At 38.5% G+C, this 21,389-nt stretch overlaps 2 pseudogenes; both read left to right on the top strand.

The window, feature by feature from the left end:
* The first annotated feature begins 8,129 nt into the window (after nt 1-8,129).
* LOC148453521 (U6 spliceosomal RNA) lies at nt 8,130-8,230 on the top strand (annotated as a pseudogene).
* A 1,442-nt stretch (nt 8,231-9,672) lies between these two features.
* On the top strand, nt 9,673-14,271 carry LOC148453522 (chromobox protein homolog 3 pseudogene; annotated as a pseudogene).
* Nucleotides 14,272-21,389: the final 7,118 nt, after the last annotated feature.

Consider the following 21,389-nt stretch of genomic DNA (forward strand, 5'->3'; position numbering starts at 1 on the left):
CGCCTGACCGCTAGTCAGCCTAGTGCAGGGCCAATAAGGGGTTCCCCCTCTCCAGGGCTATATAGCCCGGGGCTATATCCGGCAACCCTGGATGGTAGGTGCCGGGTTGATAGTGTAAAGTGTGGTGTAAAAATAGAAATGATAACATAGTCTTTAACAGTAGATTTACAGTTTCCGGCAAGCCTCCCCTGCATGCTGGTACTTGGAGATCCACTAGTACCAGCATGTGCGGTATTAAGGGCCCGCTGGTACCTCTAATTTACCTGTAAAGAAATGTTAAAATAAAGACAAGACACACACATCGTGACATGGCTTGTTTAGCCAATGCTGGTTGTGCTAAATACAGGGGACCTCTACGTCTCTTGTCCCCTGTATTTTCACAACCAGGACTGGGTCTGAAAAGTCCGGGGGCTGGTTTTGCTTTTAGGGGGGACCCCACCTCATTTATTTTTTAAATGTAAACACTTTTGAAGCTTTTTACATACAAATACATGCACAAATCTCACTGATCTGAGCATGCATCTGTTTGAAGTTTGACTTGGTGTTTGATTTCAAATCGAATATTAGTAAATAAGGGATTTGTGTGTTGGTCTATGTAAAAGTACCAATGTTTTTCCGATGTTCGATTTTTAGTGGGATTTGACTGAAATTAATTTTTATGTTCAATTTGACATTTGATTTTGCCTTTAGTAAATCTCCAAATGCAAAATCGAATGTCAAATCACACTAAAATCAAAATCGAACATTAGTAAATATACCCCATTGCCCTAGTTGGAATCGAGCCCCTGACCTCAGCACTGTGTGCCAGCAATATTAATCAGTGTGCCATCCATAACACCAAGAGAGTTCATCCTGTTAAGTTTTCTTAAATGAATGAGGTCATGGAGAAACCACGTTAGTTTGTAATTTTATTTTTTAATATTTCATAGTGTACAAGATGGTATGTAAATAATCAAATGATAATCCAGTATAGCTCCTGCTGGAAGGCTCTCTTAAGTTAGTAAAAAAATGTATCCATTTATCTACAGTATGTATATAAGAAAGCTTACAAATATTATGGAGTATTATGGAAAAAATGTTTTACAAGTAACATGCAAAAATGTATTATAAAGTCTTAAAATTAAAATAATAATAGTAATGGAAAAAACAAAAATGTATTTGAAATTATATTTGTATAAGAGGTAAGTAAATGTATATGAAATGGTCAAGTCTAAAGTACAGTAAGCTTGTATTTTAACATATTTAAACCCCTAAAAGCAGTGGAACCCTTTAAGTTTTCACCCTACAAAATTGACGTCACCTTTCTAGTATTAATAGGGCCAGGTATCAGTATAATTTTTAATTATATAATTGTAGGTACTGTATGTTATGTAATAACACATGCAAGTTCTTAATTATCAGTTTTTTTTTTAACCCTCTGTCAAAATACAGCAAATATAGAGGCTCGCTATTCCAGAAATCATCAGATAAGCACAAGCGATGCCTCAACATTACTACCAGTCTAGGATGAGTTAGGCATTGTCTAAAAATAGGGAAGACTGTATGTCTTTTAATAACAATATTAAAGTTGAAATTTAGGATTAGAAAGTAGTAAACATGATTTTATAAACGCAGACAATAATTAAAAATGTTTTTGATATTTGCAAAAAACTTAAAAAATATAAGTTGTAATGTTTCATAGAATGAATTACATGTTTAGCCCACTTTGGAAAAATGTAGATATTCTATTTTTATTTATTGAAGAAGAAATCCAAGAATCATCTAAAGTCCTCAAATACGTCAACGGTGTCAAAAAGTTCCAAATGATTCTGGTTTGCCATATCTCCCATTATTTTCAATCCCCTGAAAATGTCGTCAATCTGAATTACATCTAAGCCCAGCAAACTTTTAAATATGAGCCATAAGAGACTGAAAGCTCCATCTCCCACTGCAGTTATGGGTTTTAATATATATGAAAATCAGTATTCTTGTATGCATGCGTATATGCTTTCAATAATATCGCTTTCGCAGATGGTGAACTAGCTAAATCTAATTCCTGACAATAAAAAACTGTGCTTAAATTACCCTGCGAAATGTGTTTAAAACATGTTTATAGTTTATCTTGCAATTATTTTCTAATGATTCATTTGTCTCCTTTTTACATTCCAGGTAGTCAGGAAAATATTCTGGTAAATGACACTGAGAAATTTACATGTCTGAATTTGTTTATTTTATGTGTGTTCTATTCTGGTAACGATACAATTCGGTGTCTGCTTTATTAAAAATAATATGTTTCCATGCCCCTATTTACACCTAAAATTCTGACAACTATATCTTAGCACTGGAAAACAGAGTAGTTTCCTCATCTACCAGCTTCACACATACTGCTCATTGAAAATGTAATACAGTACTGACATGTCACAGGTCACCTGGCAATCTGAATTTTAAAAGGAATATGAATAATATTCTGTTTTATTTTGAAAATGAACCGCATGCCCTCCATCATAAATCCAATATATGTCTTAATCTTCTATGCTCTTGAAGCCTACGGCTCCTAGCTGAGTCCTTTGACTCCTGAACCTAATAAGAAAATAGGTTGTTTTCTGATCCAAGTTTCATTTTTAGGGACACTGAAGCAAACATTCCCTATTTTAAATGTAATTGTCAAAGCATAAAATACACGTGTGCGATATAAACGTATGACTACAAATGAGCCCGTTCGTGAATTGCTTTATTTCGAATTTCATTAAAGAGCATGTAAAGCCAATATTTGACAGAAAGATATAGCTAAGAACGCGTATTAATGAGTTGAATAGTGAATGTGAAATTATTGGAATGTTTATATTTAATTGAGTAGATCCACCATGCTCTATTTTATGCCTTTGTAGCAGGTTGCCATGGTAGAAGGAGGCGCTTCTCTGTTTAAGAAGTTTATGTGACAGCTTCACAGGCTTGCTGTGCAGAATGGCACGGTGTGGCTTGGTTGATTAATGCACAGGGGCAGGGGCAGTGATGTTACACTTATTCAAATATCTGTAGAGTCAGCTTTTTGACCTATTAACACAAAGTCCTAAATATGTAAGAGGAGCATCAGCTATTTGTAGTGTAGACGGGAGGATATATTTTAGGAAGAGGAGCTTAAGGCATATATATTTTGCCTGGGCTGGGTTAAGCCCTGAGGTTGTAGGATCAGTGTCTTTTTAAAATTATAGTTAACTCCCTTCCATCTGGGGTGATTTGCATTTATTTGGTTATAGCCTAAACGGTTTCCGGTGGGGTGTTTAGGGTGTTATATTAGTGCCGGTCCCTGATTCGGTGGGGAATTCAATCACCTGTGGGTAGCTTTGGGCTTTAACACCCTGGGCTATTCAATTAGCCTCTCGCATTCACCCAATAGCCTTGTTAATGCGCATTAAGCAAGTGCGTTAACAAGGGTTATCGGGCGTTAATGCACAGGATCTGTGATAAGCTCACGGAAGTTATCGCTCAATAACTACACAGTTAACAAGGATGTACTTTCGGGTCCCCTATGAGCGTTTGCTAATTGAATGTGGTCCAGCGATCAATTAGCACCTGTTCAGCTAATTGAATCCCGCCCTGAGTCTCTTTTTTACTTCTGGAAATCCTGACTCCCACTCCTTTTTGATTGCAGTGATGTTTTTCTTTTTGTGGCGGAAACAATGGGGGTTTTTTAGTTGAGTGGTTACGTGTTTTAGCTGGATGCGCTCTCCTTTATATCATTATAGGCCAATGGCCCGTTCCAGGAAATGACACAGCCCAGGTTGTCCACCACCATACTCACTTTAATTAATATTAATGATTCAAGAAAAACATTTATTAGATTAGGTCAAAATAAATTTGACCCAAATTAATCACAACTCCTCGTCCGCTGTCTATATTTTTAGATAAGTATTTAGAATTACATCTTAGGTAAAATATCAACCGTTAGATGTCAACCATTAGGAAGTTTAATACTGTGTCTGGGTAACATGTTAACAATGCATATATGAGCATTTTTGTTTACGGTTTGTGCTCTAAAAAGAATTCAGTAATTTCATAACAGTATCAGCTTGGTTATACTAACAACTGGTCATGGCTAACAAATACTGTATGGTTAGTTTTTATGAGACTGTAATCTTGGTTGTGCAATTAATGTGATATATGTGCATTTTATGAAAGCATGTAGTACTGCTGCAAGGATCAGTATTCAGCCCTGATATTTTTAATCAGTCAAATAACCTTGCAAAAAGCTTATTGTAAGGTGTCCTCATTTTCTGACACACTAAGCCTATATAAAGTTATTCACTTTTTGTCTGGATTGGTCGCCTCAGATGTAACCATGTCAAACTGTGCTTTCCCTAATATGGTCGCATCTGATGGGACCATGCAAAAATGCCTAAAAATAATCTTCCAGCAACCACCAGTCTCAACAAACACTGTCGGCTCACTGTTCTGAGAGGCAGGGATCAGTAACTGGAAGGAATGCTGATACTTTTATTGCTATTTCGGAGGATCTTGAGGTACCTCCAGGTTAGTTGGCTTTCAATTTAGAAACATGAATATATGACTCAAAGTGGGGCTATTGTAATATTATTATATAATATTATGATCAGGTCCAGAGACACCCAACCTTCATTAATAAATAGTTTGCAAGGATTATCAGTTTATTGCAAAAAACGGGATTGTTTAAAAAAAAAAAAAAAGTTGATTAGAGATGACCTAATTAATAAATTAATATGTATACATTTGTAGGTAAATACAAAAATTTGCCTAATGAAGTTTGAGATTAAGATCTATGCGGAGGTCAAGAATTTGCGAATGGAGAAAAGATTCCACCATGAACATATGATGGGTTGGTGAGATTGTGGAATCTCTACCACAAGTTGTAGTGATGGCAAATTCACTAAAAGAATTTAAAAATAGATTGGATGCCATTCTTACAAAAAAAATAGCATCTGCAGTTATATTTGGAAGATATTATTTGATCTAGGAATTTAAATGATTGCCCTTTCTATGAGATGAAGGAAGAATTTTTTTCATATGAGGCTAAATTGGCAACTGTTACAGTGGTGGGTTTGCCTTGCCTTCCTGTGCATAATCACAATCAGAATGTATGGAATAGTCAACTCGAGGAACCTACATGTTTTAGGGCTCTATTTACTACAATCTGCATTTTGAATGCGCATTGCATTCGCATTGCAAATTCAGCCAATATCACAGGGATTTACTAAAAATCCCATGCAGGGACTGAGTTTGCGATAAAGCTCTGTCCCTGCAAATCCCTCCGCACACTTATCACAATATTTTCATAGAAAATACAGTGACAAGTGCCCACGCATGCACCGACCGGCCGCTGCTAAGCCTCGCCCCCACCGCTAAGCCCCGTGATCACGACCCTCCCCACCCGCAACCCCACTCCGTTAATTAAACTTACCTCCGGTGATCGGGACTCCAGTGATGTCCTCCGTGACTCCAGTCAGCTGATCTCCCATCCTGCACTAGTGCAGGATGGAAGACCAGCTGACCGGAAGGAGGCTATCACCAGAGCCTCGATCTACGGTCCCTGGACTCTGGTAAGTTTTATTTTTCCTTTTTTTCTTAGCAGTGATCAGCGTGTGGTCTGTTTAGACCACACAGCTGATAAATGGGGCCGGCTCCGGGCTCTGCTCTGCCTAATAGAGTGGAGCAGGAGTCCGGTAACCGGGGAGACCCTGGATAACGCCACCTCCGGGTGGCGTTATTATCACAGGGCTTTTCCCGGTATGTTTTCACAATTTATTTTTAGTAACTTGCACACAGATCGCATTTCCAATTACAATTATGGGAAATGTGATCTGATTACTAAAAATAAGTGATAATTAGGGCTTGAAGTAGAATTTTACGAATTCTACTCCAATTGCCCTTCAATAACTTTAGGTAATAAAGTTTAGGTAATACTAACATAATGTGAAAAGGATGTGAATGTTAATAATGTTAATAAATAGGGCCCTAAGTGAGGTCAAGGACTGATGTTTCTTAATAAATAATACCTAATACCTAGATATGATACAAAGTGTCTCCTTGTACAGTTAATGTGAGGAGCAGTGCCAAACAATTAATGATAAGGAGGATTTCAATGGCAGTGATGAGAGAGAGTGTGATATTTTGGAACTTTAATTTACAGTATTTAGGCATGATGCCCAGTTTTTTTTTTTTAAACTTCCAAAGATTCCATTATAATAACTAATACAGCTAAAACTAGCATATACTTTATTAGAGAATTTGAAACCAAAAGTGTAAGCATGTTACTTATAAACCAAATAATTTACCATCCAGTTTTCTCTCTACATGAAATGTTTAACCTAGATGTCCATAAAATTCACTACAGTTGAAAAGAACAATTAAAGTGGCAATTTCTAAAAACATTCTAGATTCATGGATTTCTCTATTTACCACATGCTGTTTATTTTTAACACATTCTCAGTGCTGTTATTGATCTATCTACATAATGTGACTTATGACCGCATATTAAATGCAAAGGTAAACTTTATGCAGAATTACTCCTAGAGAAGACTAGTGTTTATGGGTCTGTTAACTTTAAATAAATAATAATTGATGATGTGGTTTTGCATTTCAAATAAACATGGATGAAATACATGATATATACATTTAGCTATGAGATATTTATATCCAAGATATAACACCTTGTCACATATATAATCTGCTTTAATATATTAACAAAATGCATTTAAAGTTGTTTTTGTTCTTTTTTACAGTCTTCTTTTACAGACCTTAGAAAAATCCCTGTTCTAGATGATCCTCACATATAAACAGACTGGTACTGGCCACTGAGACTGAAGATTCTGCAAAGGTCTAATGCTCAAGAAAGAACCCAATGATTTCACTTTCAGACATAAGCAAAAACCCTGGAATTTACTGGGGCAAGGTGAGTCAACCCAGGTCCTACTTATGTCTGAAAGGGTCTGACTCAGGTCCATGACCCCGCAATCGACCAGGGTTATTCCCTGGACTTCCAACTCATGTCAGTGCCCTGGCTTATGTCTGAAAGGCATGACTTGGGTTATACCTACAAGGACTTGATTGGCGGTCACAGTAGAGCTAATAGTCTAATAGCACAGTAATCTAACAGTGGATGCTTGGAGATGATGTTATTTGCAAGCATCCACTGTTAGACGGAAAACCCGAGTCACAGGAAGACCTGGTTCGATGTGAAGGATGACGACCCGGGAATAACCCCGGTCCATCACCCAGGTGTGAAAGGGGTTAAGTACTGAAACCCTGACTTCAACCCATGTTCAGTGTCTAGGGACCGATCCAGGTTAATGTCTGAATGGGGTGTTATTTGCACAGTCATTAAACTGTTAAACCTTTCACACCAAAATGTTGGGTTCAACAAGGGTTATTGAACACAGTTTCAAGCCGTGTCACAGCTGCTGAAACAGTGTTCACACTGCATTCTGGACCCGGGTTTTTACCGGGTCATCTCTCTTCAGACTACACCCGTGTGCAGTCTGCCTGATCCACCTCTCTGGTCCTTTTAGCACGATCGGGTCGGATAACCCAGGTTGCGCTGTTTGCACAGCGGTCTACCCGGGTCTGTTCTGGGATCGACCTGGGTTGACTCTTTCACACCAAGCCAAGACCCGGGTTGCCATTGCAATAACCAGGGTCTGAAGCTTGGTCTGAGAGGGGTTGGTTAGTAGGAGAGAGACTGTCAAATGCGTATATACTGTATATTACAGGGCATTTACCGAAGTGCAGAGCTTTTCTACAGTATTTCTGCATGTCACCCTAATTGTACACATAAGTAAATGCTAACATAAAAGCATTTGGGACCTCTTCCATAAAAATAATTCAGCGCTTACTTTGGCGTGTCTAGTGATTTAATAATTATCAAAGCTGGTACAATAAGTATTTTTGGAGAAAATTTGACGTGGTTAATGTAAGCAGTTAATATAAAATCTTGTGCCCTGTTTGTCTGCTTTTATCCATCAGTTTAACATTCTTCATTAGAGAAATATCTGTGATATCACTCTGGGCCCTTATAAAGTCTTTCTGTTCCCCCTATTCAGTTACAGTATTTACAGTCAGGTGGACCTTTTGAGCAAAAAAGCCATAACTCACTTATATGCTTGATCGTGACAATTGTTTCTGACCATCGGAATATACTAAAATTGGATTGATGCAGAGAAGATTAACATTGCCAATTACATGGATTAACACACAAATTTGTGAAATGGTCCATTGCTTTTTGCTTTTCACAGACTCTTCTATGGCTCTACTACCTGCACTTGACCATTTTTTTATACTCCAACTTAAAGCAGTTGTTGGCTTGAGGCGTTGTGAGGAAGACCGTTTCATTGTGGTAGCTACTGGTTATGCCACAAAGTCTATTGGATTCCCAGTCTCAGCAGAGCTAACGCCAACCATAAATGCTGCAAAGAACATGTGCTCCCTCACAATCCTGACTCTGCCTGAAATGTCTTCTGTACAGTGATGAGTAAAACATCTACCCATTAGATAAAATAAATAACTAAATAATAAACAGCAATATATATATATATTGTGATAGAAGCACTGGAGAAGTCTGGGATGGCATATATGTGTGTCCCAGATTCCTTTCATATGTGTTTTCAAAAAACCCAGGAAAGCCTGTTATGCCAAACAGACCGGAAGTGTCGGCTTTTGGTGAAAGCCGGATAAAGGGTCCTGGGGGGTGTGGATGTGAGAAGAGAGGGAGGGCTCCATCCATAGGCCATTCCAGGTGTTGGGCATTTCAGTCTGAGAGCAGGCTGATTAGTAGTTGCACCTGGAAGTGGCTCAGATAAGCTGTGTTAGGTTTTGGTTCAGTGTCTCACATACCCTGGGAAGAACAGACACTGAGGTTTTTTCAGAGACACTGTGATATTTGAAAGTGCTGTGTTTGTGTTCGTGGTAAGGCAGTTGGCCCTGCCACTTGTAGAGAGGGAATAACCTGTCTAGTTAGTGCCCAGACGGGCTAGGATTTATTTTTATGTTTTGTTTATTTTGTTTATATTGCACAATAAAACCAGTTCCGACCAGCTTGCACGAAAACCCTGGACTGGTGTGCTGTTTCCTGGCTGCTGTGTGTAAGAAGGTGTCCATCTACCCCAGGAGAGGGACCCCCTACCCCGACTATATCACAAGTGGAGGAGAATGCGGGCAGACACACGGAAAACTGCAGCAAGTGGAAATTTATTTTTTTTTTAATTTAAAGTGACAGACACCAATTTGTTGTTTGGATGTCAACCTGTGTTTTATGAAATCCATGAAGGTAGCATCGGTAGATGCTTAGAGAAGCCAGATTCCCCTTCCAACCTACACCTAAAGACAACATGGAGGACATTGTTAAGGCCTTGCTCCAAGCTAACAAAACTCAGCAGGAAACTAACAAAGCTCAGCAAGAAGCTACCAGGGCTCAGCAAGAAGCTACCAGAGCTCAGCAGGAAACTAACAGAACTCAGCAAGTCGCCATAGAGGAAACCCGCCAGGCCTTAAGAGAGGTGGTACAACAGCTAGTAGTCCAGTCTGGAGGACTTTGTAGTAAGCGGACTGAAGTAGCAGCAGCACCGGGCACAGAACAGGAAACCAGCGAGGCCTACATAGTGCTGCAGAGCGATAAGGTGACCAGATAACAGGTATTAAATGCAACACAGTCTGGAGAAGCAGAAAATGGGGAAGAAGCAAAATGGAAAGGGCAAGAAAGTTGAGGAGGTGAAGCCTGAGGAATTTGTTGTAGAAAAAGTTCTAGACAGACGTGTTGTTAATGGAAAGGTGGAATATTACTTGAAGTGGAAAGGTTTCACAGATGCAGATAACACTTGGGAACCTGAAGAAAACTTAGACTGTCCAGAGTTGATTGAAGCCTTTCTCAATTCTCAGAAGGCCGGCAAAGAAAAACCAACAGATGGAGCCAAGCAAAAGTCTGTATCAGACAGCGAGTCTGAAGACAGCAATTCAAAGAAGAAACATGAATCAGCTGATAAACTAAGAGGTTTTTCTAGAGCCTTAGAACCAGAAAGAATAATTGGAGCTACTGATAGGGTGGATGAACTAATTGAAAGACTAGGAACAGCGAGGTATTTGACCACTCTAGACTTAACCAAAGGGTATTGGCAAGTGCCGTTAACTGAGAATGCCAAAGAAAAGACAGCTTTTTCTGATCCAATACAAGATGTTGCCCTTTGGGTTACATGGGGCAAAGGCTACCTTTCAAAGGATGATGGACAGAATTCTAAGGCCCCATAGACAGTATGCTGCTGCTTATCTAGATGATGTGGTCATTCATAGTCCTGATTGGCAGTCTCACTTGCCCAGAGTACAAGTAGTGTTGGACTCCATCTATAAGGCAGGATTGACAGCCAACCCAAAAAAAATGTTGCCTATGGATGGAAGAAGTAAAGTATCTTGGATACACCATTGACAGAGGTTTGATAAAGCCACAGTTTAATAAAATTGAGGCAATACAAAACTGGCCACGACCCCTGAATAAGAAGCGGGTGAGAGCCTTCTTAGGGATTACTGGGTATTATAGGAGTTTTATACCCAATTTTGCCACCATTGCAGTCCCACTGACTGACCTTACTAAAGGCAAACAGAAAGTCATGTTTAAATGGAGTCCTGAAGCAGAGAAGGCTTTTCAGGAGTTAAAAATTGCATTGTGTACCCAACCAGTTCTGATGACCGCTGATTTTGACAGGGAGTTTGTTGTGCAAACTGATGCATCAGATGTAGAAATAGGAGTGATCCTGTCCCAGAGCAAAGAAGGTGAAGAACACCCTATTTGTTACTTAAGCTGGAAAATGAATGTACATGAGAGAAACTACTGTATGCTATGGTCGAGAAAGAAGCGTTGGCCATAAAGTGGACATTAGAAACTCTCAGGTACTACTTGATGGGAAGGAAGTTCAGGCTGATCACTGACCATGCCCCTTTGAAATGGATGTCAGAGAACAAAGAGAGCAATGGGAGAATTACAAGGTTGTTCTTGGCATTGCAAAACTTAAAATTTTCAGTCGAACACAGGCCAGGAAGCCAGCTGGCCAATGCAGATGCTTTGTCGCATGTTTATTGTTTGGGGGTTGTAGTTGTTCTGCCCCACAGGTCGAAACAAAGGGGGGATATGTGATAGAAGCACTGGAGAAGTCTGGGATGGCATATATGTGTGTCCCAGATTCTTTTCATATGTGTTTTAAAAAAAAACCAGGAAAGACTGTTATGCCAAACAGACCAGATGTGTCGGCTTTTGGTAAAAGCCGGATAAAGGGTCCTGGGGGGTGTGGATGTGAGAAGAGGGAGGGCTCCATCCATAGGCCATTCCAGGTGTTGGGCATTTCAGTCTGAGCAGGCTGATTAGTAGTTGCACCTGGAAGTGGCTCAGATAAGCTGTGTTAGGTTTTGGTTCAGTGTCTCACATACCCTGGGAAGAACAGACACTGAGGTTTTTTCAGAGACACTGTGATATTTGAAAGTGCTGTGTTTGTGTCTGTGGTAAGGCAATAGGCACTGCCACTTGCAGAGAGGGAATAACCTGTCTAGTTAGTGCCCAGACAGGCTAGGATTTATTTTTATGTTTTGTTTATGTTGTTGTTTATATTGTACAATAAAACTGGTTCCGACGAGCTTGAATGAAAACCCTGGACTGGTGTGCTGTTTTCTGGCTGCTGTGTGTATGAAGGTGTCCATCTACCAAAGGAGAGGGACCCCCTACCCCGACTATATCACAATATATATATATATATATATATATATATATATACACACAGTATATATGTATATATATATATATATATACATTTTTCTGCAGCATCTGTAATGTGTTGTCTGAATAGATTACACGTGTTTTTAAATAATAAATTAATACCAGATGTGACACATTTATTCAGCCACCAGTTCTCTTTCGAATATCATAGAATGGTTTACACCTCTTTTAACTAATTGATTTTTATGTTAATACCTTAAAGAACATAGTGTTAATTAGCATATAATTTACAGAGCCTAAATGGAATCCGATACATTAATTGAAAACAGTTAATGATAAAACAGTTGGCCCATGGCTAAATTGTTTTGCTGTGCTTACATTTTCGTGAATATTTACATATTTTTTTGCATGCAGTTTTCATTTTGTAAGCAGTTTAGGGTCATGCGGTTGAACATATACTACAATTTATCCTACTTATATGTTCTAAAAAATATATATATGCATTTATGCTGATTTATAAATGTTGTTTATATCATTGGAAAAAATGTCAATGACAGTTACTGTACTTTGTGCAAGTATTCTACGTACCAAATGCAAGTTGGGATCTATCATTAGTTTTCCAGCTTATATTACTCTGAGTTATGCACACATGTAGATAACCAAAACTCTGATAACAGTGATCTAATCTTCAGCTCAGAGTCATTAACTAATTAGAAGATAGGTAACAATGATAACCAATCATTAGCATGTGGTCCTCATTTATTACATAAGACATTCAGTTTTGTGGACTAAACAAATATTCAGCAAATCAATTTACAAGGAATTTGAGACATCACACTCATTATAGGGGAGAGAAATAAAGTACCAACCAATCAGCTCCTAACTGTCATTTTTCAAACACAGCCTATAAAGTGACAGGAGCTGATTGTTTGGTACTTTATCTCTCTCCGCTTTCTATCTCGCCACAGCTTAGTACATTTGTCTCATATCACATCTTAGCTGTAGCAAGTCTGTTTCTTTAATTTACCTGTCCACACTGTAAACCATTCAATATTATAGCGATCATGAGAGGTTTCGAGCCATGGTATGAAGAGTGTGATCATCACCACATAGGAAATTCAGGCTCCTACATACATTAGATTATAAAGAGAGCCTGGCTGCACCATGTTTCGGTTGTAGCTGTGACTATTTTGTATGGCCCTACTTTTTTGTTACTAATCCTTCCCCTACCCCTATGACTGTGATTTCTGTTGCCAGACTCATTCACGACAAAGATCATACATCTTCTACCTCTAATCTCCAGGATAAAATTCTAATTACTATCTTACCCAATTAAATCATCCACAATGTCCCATGTATCCATTTTAAATTAAATTAAATAAACAAATGAAATAAACAATGCACACTGGTACTATACCCTTCCCCACTTTGTCCACTATGGAAACATCCACTTTTTCCTTTGGATTGCAACACGGGACATGCTTGGCTCTAGAAGGGTATAGATTCCTTTTTGCATACAGTGGCCAATTTCCTTTGCAGGCCTGAACAGGGGCTATAACCTTCCAAACAAAATTCAATTTCACCACATCAATTAAAAAGCTTAAATGAGGCCCAGATACCATCCTCGAAAACCCCTCCTGGTGCTTCCTAATCATTTCACTACTACCTCCAGACCGTTTGTCCTAGGCTTTTCTCAACTTACATACTGTAACTCTTCTTCTGAGTTTTTCCAGATTCCTGTTTTCTATTACTTGTAAGGCCTACTTACAACCCTGTATGTCATTCTTACTTCCTCTTCCCCTCTCCTTCTCTCTCCTCTCGCCTACCATCTTGCCTCTGTCCATGCACTCTCCCACTGGGTAGACCTACTCCTGAGTGTGGAGTAATGCCTTTTCCTTCTGCATTATAGTAAATAAAAAATCCAGTAGCTTTGTTTATTCTCAATTCTGATAACAAACAAGAAGAAAAAGGATTGTTTTGTATGGTGCACAAATTGTATATAAAATATAACTTTTAATAAATCTCAATAAAATATATCCAGTAAAATATGATTAAAAGACAGCCAGCATACATAGAAACACTTACATACAAATTGTGTTAATAAAGAATAGAAATGTGAATTAAATAATATTTATACTGTCTTTTAATCACATTTTGTTTGTTATCCGTTTTGTTGGTTGTCATAGGCAGCACCCCTGAGATCTTAAGAGAACTGTTTAAGAATTACAAATTCAATGCCAAATGTAATAGGATGAGAGTTTAGTAATTGTCAGACTGTAGCAGTAAACTCTCACACTTTTTAAACTCGGCCAATATAATTAGAGTCCAATAACATGCAAAGTCACATGTTTATAGACTCAAAAAACTCTTACAATGTAAACTCTCATCCAGATGTTTTGCCATTTTGAAGATAAAACTCGAACAACGTGAGATTTTACTGCTAAATTCTCACATTTTCTAAACTCTCACCCTATTACATTTGGCCCGTAGAATTTTGACTTGTGCAGAAGTTTCTTTTTGTGTTTCTTCTCCATTCTTGCAGGTATAGCAAGCCTCGGACATTGCCATGAAATGTTGCTTACAACACTGAAATAGGTTGGTTAGTTAGTTCTGAATACCTGTACAAATTTGGTGATTTTGCTGACACACAGGGCCAAATGTAATAGGGCGAGAGTTTAGAAAATGTCAGTGTTTAGCAGTAACCTCACAGTGGTTGAGTTTTTTCTTTGAAACGGGAAAACATAAGAGTTTAAATCGTGAGAGTTTTTTGAGTCGAAAAACATGTGAGTTTGCCTGTTCTCAGACTCTATTACATTTGCCGGGTTTAAACAGTGTGAGAATTTACAGCTACACTCTCAGATTTTCTAAACTCTTACCCTATTACATGTGGTCCATATTGTTTATGACCTACTTATAGTTTTACGTTTTAAATATATATATATATATATATATATATATATACAAAGCAGACACAGGCAGCACTCCTTCACTAGCAGCAACAATAACAGATGATCGCAGGTGCCCGCTGTTACAATCGGAAGACCGATTATCTCGGCGAGAGGTTCTCTGTATCAATCTGTTTCAAAATTTTTGGACTCTCTCCTACAACCATATGTGCAAGCTAGTAGAAGTTATATCAAGGATACAAGTGATCTTTTGCAAAAATTACAATCTATCACTTTGATCCCACATGAGGCAGGATTGAATGCGGTTCGCAAAATGATCACAGATAATCCAAAGTTTTCAGGATGTGATGTGGAATTATGTGGGAAAAACAGAGAGTGCCTTTAAAGAGAGGATGGCCGTACATCGGTCTACCATCCGTTTGGCCCTTACTTCTGGACGGAGTGAACACCCTGTTGCTAGACATTTTGTAGAAGCTGGACACAGTCTAGCAACTTTGAGATACCGCAAAATTGACCATATACCTATACCAAAACGGGGCGGTAACCGCTCTGTGTTGTTACTACAGGCTGAAAGCAGATGGATCCATCGTTTGGGGACATTATCACCTAAAGGCCTCAACGAGAATTTGGGCCTATCTTGTTTTCTTTGAATGAGTAACTTTATTCTTTCAATTTTTCAATTTTTCCCTTTTTTTGGTATTAGTATTATGATTTTTTGGATGTACGTTTCATTTGTCATTAAGATTTATTTTCATGTTTTCTGTTATCTGTTTTAATATAATTTTTTTATATAATTTTTGTTGCTTTGATTATACATTTCTCGCTGGCTAGCAGTTCGCTGCATTCTGCATGCAGTACTGATAGTATATTTTTTGTGTGTGTTCCTTCAGCCAATATATTCAGTATAGGCTTATCTATTTGTGAGGATGGCATATACATTCTACATTGGGGTTGGTCTTTTTCTGTGCAGCATTAGTGTTTTTTGGCATGTGCAGGATTTATCTGATCACCCGCTTATTTATTTATTTATTTATGCTGTTCGCTTCTCGATTAAACTATGCTTCCTGTTTATGTATCCTAGCAACGACTTTTGACTTCACTGTTGAGGAAATCACGTGGTTTGACCTCCGTTACGCCGCGATACTGATGACGTCACGACGCTTGACGTGACCCGCCAGCGTCTCGGCGCCATCGACAGTCCACAGGGGGATTTAAGCTAGTAAGTTTATGTTTGTTATGTCTTGCACCCTGACGAAAATACAACATGTATTGAAACGTTGGTGAACAACCTGCCTGCAGAATCTATTTATTTGCATTGAGTGCCGCCATCCCGCTGTTTACATATATATATATATATATATATATATATATATATATATATACATATACACCTTTTGGACTATTTTTCACATCTGCTGATATCTTTGAAAAGTAAAAAAAAAAAATCACCCACAATGTTACTGTCATTTATGTATGAAAAAACATATACATACATACTGTACATACAGGTATACGAAACCCTATGTACAGTACATGGCCTCTGCTCTAAGGGGTATACATACAGTAATAGTCTGTGAGTTGTAGGGATAATCTAGCGTTTGACAATTTAGCAGCTACATTTAAACTGGCAGTTTTGGAAACAATCAAACCCAGGTTATTTTTTATTTTATTTTTTAATTTCCACATTAAATCTAGTTGCTAAATCGATGAAATCTCAAAGCTGCCTGCAACTTGTAGTAGGCTATTACAGACTTACCTCTAAAGTCTTAATACAACCTCTGTAGGGTACAAACGTAAGCATTACAAATCTTTCATAAATAGTACCATTGTATTGTTAATTTTAACAGACTGAACACAATTAATTGGTGAACTGACTACAGAAATTACTAATGATATTTTTGACAGTGGAAATTCAATGTTGTCCATATAGTAATGCTTAATAGTCATTCTCCTGTTTTGTAGCCATCAGTTATCTATATATTCAGATCTTCAGCCAGCTGCCTAGAGGAACCCATGGTTGGCTGCTTGGAGAAGACACAACATCCTGACAGGTTAGAAGGGTCATAGTCATTATCTGGAATTGTCTTTGCCTGGCTTAATTGAAGGCCTGATGATTTTGTCATTGTTATAGGCTTTAAAATAATAAAATATTAATGGCTCAAATAAGTAACAATAAATGAATCTTTTGTGCATGTATTAAAATGTTTAGGAATATGTAATGTTTACATTTGTACAATGTACAGATTGTGTTCATATTTTTTATTTTGTATTGGAAGATTCAGTGAAACATGCCGTTTGACCATATGGGCCCAAATACATGCATACTATGTATATATTTGTTTATTTACTTTATGACACCATTTGAATCATCAAACGAGTGAGGAAAGGAGTACTGTATGTAGACACTAATTTTATCATCATGTCTCTATCCATTCAGCATTCACTGAGGACGGTGCTGTTTGATTACGCCATTGGATTCATCAAGTGGGTGGGATAAGCTGTATGAAGCTTCTAATTTTGGCATCACGACCCTACCCAGTGTCCTGAAAGGTGGGTGGGACTTGACATGACTTTCATCAAAGCATGTCCTGTCCAGGAGTAAGAACCCTTTAGGAAAATTACCTATAAGATCTCGCTGTTTTCTGGGAGTTTCCTTAGCATTGTGAAAGATTAGGCAGCTCTGGATAATAATAATAAGAAGAAGAATAAGAATAATAAAATAATAGACTAATCCACTTCATACTGATCTTTAAAGCCTAACAGAAGTTATGAGAGAGACCCAGTGGATTTTTTTGCATGGAAACCTGTAGCTGCACCATTTCCTGGAAGAGCTGAGTGCTATATACTGTACAACATATCGTTAGCGATCACATTCCTGTCACATGTGCTGGATAGGACTTGTGCAGTAATTAACGTCTGCCATGTTTAGCTGAAAATATATTACCACATGAAAACACTAAGCAGTAACCGTAAGAAAAATAACACAAAGAAATTAGACATTTATATCAGCTGCTTAAAAAAATAAAAAAATAAAACGGCTTACTTTAAAGGGGGAAAAAGGAGAAGTTTGAATGACACTAATTCTCTATACAAGACACTCTGGAAACTGTGGTTTATCTCATAAAATTGTAACAGACAGGGTTTGTGATGTCCCCTCTGCCAGATTCTTTATTCTTGTCAGATTATAGCATTTGAAATGACGGAAAGAGATGCTTTCCTTTCATATGCCAGCCAGGAGTACAGAACCTGTCACCGACAGTGTAACACGCTATGTATTATCACTTTGACTGATTCACAGGCAAGAAGACTGTCATCTTTTTAGACTGTACAAGTCAACACAAATATAGCTGAGGAGGCAAATGATAATGGCTGAGATAAATCCACGCTCATCCTCGCCATTACATTTTATTCAAACCTTAGAGATGACATGATTTGAAAAATGAGCCCGTGTCTAGTTCAGCGCCCATTAATGTGCAAGCCCATTATCTTCCACTTTACCTATAACGCTGCCTTGTGTACAGTACACTGTGGCAGTTATGTGCATGAAGAGAATGAGGAGGTATATCTAGTGTTATTAGTGTACATATCTGTATATGTTCTTGTGGCTGAAATATTGTAGCTTAAATAATTGCAATCAAAATTCACATTTTACCGGGTTTAAAATGATATACAGGTAAACATGTAAAATTAAATCTACTAGATATGTTTTACTCTAAAATATAAGATTAGATGCCATCAAGGCGATTTTTGGCCATAGACTTTTTATACAGGTCACAAAACGTTAGGTGACACCTAACATCCATCCTAGAAACACAGTGGCCCTGATTCAGAGCCGGACGCTCTGACAGAGCGCTCGTTCTGAATTAGGGCCGGCCTTCTTGTTTTTTAGAGCAGCCTTCTGGCCGCTCGCATAGCTGTGGGAATCTAATCTATACTTTACATAAGTCATTATGCTCATTTTCACATATATCTCTGTCTCCATTCAGCGCGACAGTCCGACTCATTGGTTACTGTCCCACTTGCCCACCTGCAGGCTGCGAGCCTTCAGTGACTGCACAAGACCCCAAAAACCGTCCTCTGCAATGTTGGGAGGCCTGCATTTGTGTGTGTGTTAGGGGAGGGTGTGCGAGGGGGGGCATATTGTTGCACCTGGATCCACCACTCGCTAGTTGTTTTCTTACCCCAGATTTTGGAGAAGTTTTGTGTTGTTCTATAGGAATCATAGCAGGGCCATAGCTAGGGGCGCTGTTTGGGCCTGTCAAATTTCTGTTTATTATCATCCTTGCTTGTAGCTTCCTCTTACTTCATCCCCAGTATCTCCTGGACTCTCCTATCTCTTCCCTGGCCCTTCCCCATGAAGCCATGGCCCTTTTTTGGGTGCATTATGTACTTTTGAAAAATTAGGGGGCACCAGTGCTCTTTCTGGCACAGGGCACCAAAAAGTCTAGTTATGGCTCTGAATCATAGAGATAATTTACAAAGAATCACATTGGTGAATACTGTAGCTGCCTTATTTTCAACATAGACATTAAAGACCCTATGTCTTAATATAAAAGAGCCCTTGAGCCACCAAAGTTTTCTAAGTTTAGAGCAGAGAATTATTTCTTAAATACAACACAACTCTGCCCCAAAAGATGGATTTCAGTACATTGAGGCAGAAAGGGAGCGGTGCATATGGCACATAGTAATGACTAATCACATTATGTATGCATGTTGTAGCATTGACCTTGGGAGGTGAGCTGTGCAAAGCAGCAGAGAGGAACATTGTGCTCTACTGTATGTACTAAGGCAAATATTGAGCAATGAGTAGAAATGTCCCACACTGTCCTCCATGTTTGCCTTAGTACAAATACTCCTAGGACACAAAGGGGCCCTTTGGCATAACAACTGTGGCAATAAGGGTGGCAGCAGCTACAGGGCCTGGATATTGAGGAGCCCTGACAAAGTCCTAAAGCTGCTTCCCTCTGTGGAATCTGTAATGATCTACTTGCAGTCTGATCACCTACACTGCCAGGACTTTGAATACCCAGAATGATGTGAATATGAACTGGCATCCTAGAAACCTTTGGGGACACATCAGAATATTGCTGTAGAGCACTCTAAAAATTTAGCTCACTTCAAGGAGGATCCTAAACCTTCTTGTGTGAGGAAAGAAAAATTATGTCTATAAAGATACAATTATTAGGGTTTAAGCACATTTGAATGAATATGAATAGAGCTGTAAAAGATGGTCAAGTATCGTTGTTGTGTGGTGTGGTTGAGGCTGACTGGAAACACTAAAGGCAAAATTCCTATGGTGAAACCTGCAATATTGTGCAACCAGATGCAGAATCCACAGAACAGTTTTTGATCATCTTATTCAAAGGAATCCCATTGTCTTGCCAGTAAAGTGTAAATGTCAAGTCACTTCCCCAGGCAGATCCTGCAGATTATTGCCTCCATCAAAGCTAGTCAACTTAGGCATCTTAACCTAATATCTTCAAGTCAATCATATTCCCATGGAACAGTCTATAGGACATAAACTCAGCAGGAGGGGTAAACCAAATGATTGATGATCTAGGTAGACTAGAGGAATGGTCAAGAACGTGGCAACTACAGTTTAATGCCAAAAAATGCAAGATCATGCACTTGGTTCTCAAAAATCCAAAGGCTAAATATAGTATCAATGGCACTATACTGGAAAGTACTGAAGAGGAAAGTGATCTAGGAGTCACTATTTCAGGTGACTTAAAGGCAAGCAAACATTGTAACAAAGCAATGAGGAAGGCAAGTCAGATGCTTGGTTGTATAGGGAGAGGAATCAGTAGCAGAAAGAAAGAAGTGATAATACCACTGTATAGGTCATTGGTACGTCCTCATCTCGAATACTGTGTTCAGTTCTGGAGGCCATATCAGAAGAATATTAATACATTAGATACTGTACACAGAAGAGCAACTAAAATGGTGCAAGGTCTACATCACAAAACATACCAGGAAAGACTAAATGATCTTAATATGTATAGTTTGGAGCAGAGAAGGGATAGGGGGGACATGATAGAAACATTCAAATATATAAAGGGTTTTAACAAGGTAAAGGAAGGAAACATTCTTCAAAGAAAGAGAAGTATTAGAACAAGAGGACATGTTCTAAAACTGGAGGGTGGTAGGTTCAGGGGAAATTTGAGGAAGAACTAAATCACAGAAAGGGTACTGGACAAGTGGAATAGCCTCCCATCAGGGGTGGTAGAGGCTAAGACAGTAGAGCAATTTAAACATGTATGGGATAGACATAAGGATATCCTTCAGAAGAAGTAAGGATCAATAAGGGTTGATGTAATAGTATGTTTAAAAATGGGACAGACTAGATGGGCCAAGTGCTTCTTATCTGCTGTCAAATTCTATGTTTCAAGGTTGCATTCATACTGCTTTGCCCCCACAGCTTGCAGCTCTCTGGCCCCATATCCCTCACAGTGCCAACCATATATATGATAAAGTGCTGCCAGGTGAAAGTAGGCAGGTTTGTTACCATATCTGAAATGGAATCAATGCTTGGTTATTGGCAAGAAATACTCTTCAGTCATTCCTACATCAAGAACAGGATATATGTCAGATACAAAATGATGCTGTTGATTTATAACAATCTTAAGTCAGTGGTAAGGAACATAAAAATAAACCTCATTAAACAGTCACCAAAATACCCTCATTGGGAAAATAAAACTCTGTTATACCCAGAAAACTATTTTGATGGAACAAATTTTGGAAATATTTAAACAAAAGCTTTTTTAAAAAGATGATGAACTGCA

This window comes from Taudactylus pleione, unplaced genomic scaffold, assembly GCF_031769625.1.
Source record: "Taudactylus pleione unplaced genomic scaffold, aTauple2 ptg001137l, whole genome shotgun sequence".
Taxonomy (NCBI): Eukaryota; Metazoa; Chordata; class Amphibia; order Anura; family Myobatrachidae; genus Taudactylus; species Taudactylus pleione.